This window comes from Limanda limanda, chromosome 7 (genome assembly GCF_963576545.1).
Source record: "Limanda limanda chromosome 7, fLimLim1.1, whole genome shotgun sequence".
NCBI classification, from domain to species: Eukaryota; Metazoa; Chordata; class Actinopteri; order Pleuronectiformes; family Pleuronectidae; genus Limanda; species Limanda limanda.
The window spans coordinates 1309005-1315372 of record NC_083642.1 but is presented as its reverse complement, the minus strand read 5'-3'; positions in this window follow the sequence as shown (position 1 = coordinate 1315372).

Sequence of the window (6368 nt, the reverse complement as noted above, 5' to 3'; positions counted from 1 at the left end):
TGCCCCCAGTGTGCTGTAAACAGGGACCGAGCCCCCCCGAAGGTTGCCTGGGCGATTCCCGAGGGTCTGAAAGCCTCTCCAGTCCGAGGCTCCACTGGAGCCCGACCCAGGACTCCTGGACAGGAAGTCCTCCTCCCTGCTCCGAGCCGAGCCCTGGCTGCTTCTCAACGAGTTCTGATGGTTGGTGAGACTGGTTCTGTCTGTACTGAGATGACTGGTGGGGGGGCAGTTACTGGGATAACTGGCCCTGCTCCTGGGCCCCAGCGAGCTGCTGGCTGCACCGGGCTGGTTCTTCTGGAGCTCGTGACTCAGAGGGTTCGGATCGGTCACGTTCGGGTGACTGGCCCTGCGGAGCCGCTGGCCCTCGGTCAGATCCTGTATCGTTCGGCTCCGGCCTGGAGCTTCTATCGTCCCGCCTCTTCCCTGCTGCTGCTCCAGCCACAGCGCCCTCCGCTGGCAGGGTTCGGTATGACAACCTACAGATGGAAAAAAGAAATAGAGTGCAGACGGTTCTGTGAATCTAGAAGTTTGCATGGAGCCGTCACAGCAAGAACCTGTTGCTGCCAGCGTGGAGCCTTTCCTCAAACTGTAGCTTCCTACTCTCAAACAAGACCAGAAAGTCATTGGTGCCAAATGTATCTAATTGGGCGGATGGCAGGATAAGAGACAGTCTACCAGTCAACATACTTTCACCCAAAGACTCAAACCAATTGTCCAATTTTCAAGAATAATATAAAACACATGAGTAACCTGTGGGATCAAAGGACGGTTTAAGGAAATTCTTTTTGGAGCTCAACTCACCGATGGAGGGGGGGGGTGGTGGTCGGTGGCGGGTGGGACTCCGCTCCGCCCGGTGGAAGTGAACCGTCGTGGTCGTGCTGTTTCCCACGGTGCAGCGAGAAGCGAGTGGCGCTCCAGGGTGACTCATCTGAGAGGTTTCAGGGATGGACTCCAGATCCCAGCGTCCTCTCTGCTCTCGAGGGGAGTGGCCTGTGCGGAGATGAGTAGATTGCCGAGGGCCGTGGCTCCCTTGAATCTTGTGCAGCCGGCGGTGTTCCCCGGTGCTGACGCTGTGGAAGCCAGAGTCGCTGGGTTCAGAGGAGGTGAGGGATTCGGAGGAAGAGGAGGAGCCTTGAGAGGAAGGGGTGTGGCCTGGCAGCGATGACATGGCGTCCGTCTCGGCCTCGGAGAGCGCCAACCGGTGGTCGGGGCTATCGGGTCCACAACCTAGCCCACTGTCGAGCTCACTCAGAGGAAGGTATCCGAAAGGTCGGTCAGGACGCCAGGGGTGATGGTAGTCCGACTGAAGAGGGAGAAGGGATTATTTAAAAAGTACAAGCAACATCTTAATAAGAATAATGTGCAACTAGTGAGGGAAACATAATCTCTGAGATTAGAGACCTGTCCGGGGAAATGCTGTGGCTCCACCCCTTCAGAGCTGTAGCAGCCAATCAGACAGCTCTCTGAGTTCGGCTGGTAGGGCGACATGTCCGGAGCCTGGAGACAAGCGGACATATCATCTCAGTGTCGGGGGGGCAATTACAGAGAGAGGGCAATTTCTGAGGTGATGTATGTGTATATATATACATTATATAATATTTAATTTTATTGAAGAAACAGATCTATAATATTTTGCTGTCGATGTGTAAAACCTTATGAAGCCGACCAGACGCTGAACTTATATCAACACAGAGTTTGTTGTGTCTCTGTATGTTTTATGAATTAAGTCTTTATTTATTTCCAAAGTTAAACTGGAAATACATCACGACTTTCTGCTGGGAGGCCAGAGTCGTGGAAGCAGCTCTGCACAGTCACGATAATCCATAAACATAAATTCAGAAGAGAAGCCATCTCAGCACCTGGTAGTCGAGTCTGTCCAGGTGGTCCAAGCTGTAGGAGACGGTCGGCAGGAAGCTGTTCCCCGGGTGCTGGTCATGTGACGCCCGGGGCAGGAAGCCGTGGGCGGCGTAGACATCGGGAGGAATCATCATGCGTCTGTTGGCTGAGTACAGGTCAGGTGACACGGTCATGTGACCGTAGTAGGGCCTGTGGAGGAAGCAGCCAGATTGTCATGTTCCGTGAGGAGGTGAATTCATAAAGCACAGATTGTCATGTTGGTTTATTTATGACTCAGATGTGAACGTGTGATCGGTGTTATGCAAATGTCTCCATGAATATTCATAATCTCATCTACATGAATAATGAGCCATATTTGCACTGACAGCTGTCTCAGCAGAACGACCTTCCACCGATGAAGATTCATGACCTTGTGAACTCATTCTCACCCCCCCCCCCCCCTTTGCTCTCCTTCCACATTCGTTCCCAAATTCAAAACTCTTACATCCACACAAGCAGATTCACAGCCTCACGCCCTTCATGGGAGTGTCCTACCCGGCGCTGTAGGCGTCGCCCTGACCCTCCTCGCCCTCCATCAGGCCCATGGCTCTCAGCGCCTCCCAGTGGCGCTCGGTGGGAGCGCTGCACTCGGTGGCACAGCGCGAGCGGCGCCGCCGGTCCCCACGCCCCCGGCGCCCTTCCACCTGCACGCTGATTGGCTGACCATACTCGTCCACATAGTGCAGCTCCTCTCGCTGTCGGGGGGGGGGAGGAGGCTCTCGAGTCTTGGCCTGAGGAGAGGAAACATCGTAGAACATTCAGCGTTTAAAACCAAACTGTGAAACGTTTACTGAACAACGGGTTCCTGATGAATCTTGGAGATAAACTCTGGTTGTTAATAACTTCAGAGAGTTTCTAACTGATCTCAGTTCAGCTTCACTCTTCAGCTGCAGCTGCTTGAGACAGGTTGTGACTCTCAGTCAGTTCTTCTCTCAGGAGATGGAACCCACTCACCGGGGGGGGGGGGGGGGAACCCACTCAGCAGAGCACAGAGAACAGACGCTCGAAACTTTCTCTTGTTCGTGTTGATTTAACAAAGTGTTGCTGATGTTCTGAAGCTCTGAGACTCTGAAGCATCTGGTTCCCTCTGATCCACCGGTGGTATCTGCTGCTGGATGAAGGTGCAGCTTGAATCCTCAGCTCCACCGTGGGAGTTCTGCCTCTGAAACCAGGTCCCTCACTGCTTCCTGATCTCACGTGTTGATGTTCCTGACTTCACTTGTGTTGCATAATGCCGGCTGTGATTCATGTGTTTTATATAAAACAAACCTGAACTCAGGAAAGACGAGTCCGAGGTTCCTGCTCCAGGTCGAACAGCAGCTGATCAGACTGAATGTGGGTTAATTTGTGGAAACAGCTGCTGTCGTGCACAGGGCTGACCTTTGACCTTTAATGACAAGTCAACCGTTTCTGTGGCGACCGCATGAAACCCAGCGTTACCTGGATTAAACAGCAGATTTCTGCAGGTTTGAAAACATGTTATCTGGAAAAGGACCCATATTATTATCCATAATTCACTCATATTCTTCAGTTATTGTGTTTAAAATGTTTATTATACTACAGGTCTCATTGAGGATAATGTAGAAGCCTGTACATCAGCGTGGTGTCGGCTGCAGACAGAGCAGTGAGGCCCCGGCCCCGGAGGACGCTCTGTCACTGTGTGATGACTGATGACAAAGCTGTGATTGTGTTGATTTGTGTGATAAAGTGACGAAAGTTAAGAAGCAGGAAAGTTAAAGAGACTCGATCTGAACAGCAGCACGATGTAGGTCAGGATCCTGCAGCTCGCTGTGACCCCTGTGACCCCTGGGTCTGTACAGGCTCAGTACAGGGCCTGCAGCGCACACACACACACACACACACACACACACACACACACACACACTTTAACAGAAACACACACACACTTTAAGAGAAACACACAAACACACAACGAGAGAGCTGTGCACACATACGTAAACATAAAAGATACATGCATGTATAAAACCTGCTTCATAGAAAGTCATATGTGCAGAAACATGCACACAAATGCACAGTAACACACACACACACACACACACATGAAGAAGTCATAGAGTGAGAGTGATGTGCTGTAGCCTCGAGAAGTGTGTGATGCTCCACTGCACTTTGACAGTAACACAAACTGACTCCCTCTCTCTCTGTCTCTCTCTCTGTCTCTCTCTCTCTCTCTCTCTCTTTCTCTCTCTCTCTCTCTCTCTCTCTCTCTCTCTCTCTCTCTCTCTCTCTCTCTCTCTCTCTCTCTCTCTCTCTCTCAGTTTTCACTCAAAGGGCAAAACTCTGCAGAATGCAACACTCCTGGTTCTGGGCACAGAATCAGTGTCAGCTCGTAGGAACCAGACTCGAGTGTCATGTTCACCAAACTGAGTCCGAGGGTTTGATTCTAACCAGTTTCAGTCACTTTGATAAAAACATAAATACATGTCTGAATCAAATCAGACAAAAGCGATTGTGTGTTTTTAAGTATCGTAAAGAAAACATTAAAACTCACGTAACATTTAATGTGACGCGAACAAAACTTAATCTGCAAGAACAAAACTGGAAATCAAACCGTGTTTCTGTCTCAGACGGTAAATTTAGATTTGTTCGCTTCCCGAAAGTGATGCAAAACATGTTGTTCTCCCCCTGGTGGCTGGCTGCTCTAATACACCCTGCCTCCTCCATGTTAGTAGATGGGACATGGACCAAACTTGAGGTTAAATATATACAAAGGACATGTTTACAATCAGGTGACAGTTCCCTCGAGTCGCCAAAGCATCGCAGCATGAACAAGCTTTATTCTTTTTCATGGAGATTCGATTGGTCGACATGCTGAATAGCTACAGAAATAATTAAGTTATCAGGACATATTCAGTTATTAAACCAAAGCACGACCCGACGGCTTCTATTCTCCACAGATCCTCGGCTGAGCCGATGTTTTTCTCCTCTGACGGATTCAGAGAGATTCTGCAGAGAGTTGTGAGCTGTGTGATTTGGGTGAAGTGGAAAGTGAGTCACTTCTTCTTCTGCGAGGCTCAAACTGTCACAACCCTGAAGGATTCTGGTTTGAATTATGAACTGATGATTACAGCTCGGAGCGGTTGCTTTATTTTGATCCATTGTTTTGTCCCGAAAAGACAAAGAGAAGGAAAGTTTGACTCTTTGATGAACTCTTTCTGATTATTCACAGTTTGTGTTTTTGGATGTTCCACTTTCTGGATCTGGTTTTTTAAAAATTATTCTTCTACTGGACATTTAAAAAAGAATCGTTCATTCACTCGATTCTGCACGAAACAGAAAGATCCTCACAGAAATGTCACCACTGTTTTCGTCTCCTCAGGTTTTCCATATAAAGAGACGTGTCCACCCACAGGCCATCGGAGCCCTGCACCCCCCACCATGTCTCTGTTCAGTCACATGACAACACATCCAAGCGTCCTGGTATCAGAAACAAGTCGAGTCTTCTTCTCTCTCACGTCCCGGCAGCAGCGTCAGCCCCGAGGATCCAACGTTCAGCTTCAGCAGCTGAGACAGAAGATCCCGACTCGTCCTGTCTGAGATGAAACTTCCACACGACGTTCCACACACACGTTAATCACCAGCTTCATTCTGTGTGTGTGTCTGTGGTGTCATCCTGGAAGGTGTGATTGACAGCGGAGATCGACTCTGGATCCCTGGATGAGACAAGAAATCACTTCTCCAAAGCACGAGCAACACAAGATGGAAGCGTTCGGACTCGGAGCCGAGGATTCGTACAGGACCAGCAAAGACTTGAAAAGACCAATGTCGACGTTTCCAGTGAAGTGATGATGTGGCTTTAATCTGTGGAAAAGCAAACTGGTTCTTTACTGGTTCACAAGTGGAACCAGCTCCACACCAGCCACTGGTCACTGAGGGGAACGTGTCACAATCTCCACCTGAACAATCTCAGACCAACAAACTAATAAATACAGAAACAAAGTCGTCCAACTTGAACTTTCCCGTCTGGTGACGATGTTGTTTGTGAAGAGAAGTGAGAAACAACATCTTAGTTTTAACCTAATTTATTTTGTAAGTTTTTGTGTTTTCTTTACATTTTTTGAAACATATTTTCATATTTTAAAGTCTCAAATATCAAAGTGTGTGAATGCAGAGCTGAGAGTGACACAGATCTTTTACTCATTCTCGGAAAACTTGTTTTTCTTTTCGCTCAATTCTTCTGTTTGAATAAATAACAGATCAGCAACACACACATATGAAGACGAGAGCTTTGCTTCTATTAATGAGTTTTGTCACTGGGAGTTTTTCCAGGAACGTGTTTGTTTGTCTTGGTTCTCGAGCTCTGCCTCTTCTCTCTCTCTGCTTCCTCTGGCGTGAAGACACATCTCTGTGATTGGTGTTTGTGGAGCTCTGAGGTTTCCTGCGTCTTGATGAGCAGTAACGAGTTCTCTGCTCACAAGGCTCGACGAGCTGCCGATCTTTAGACACACAGAGCG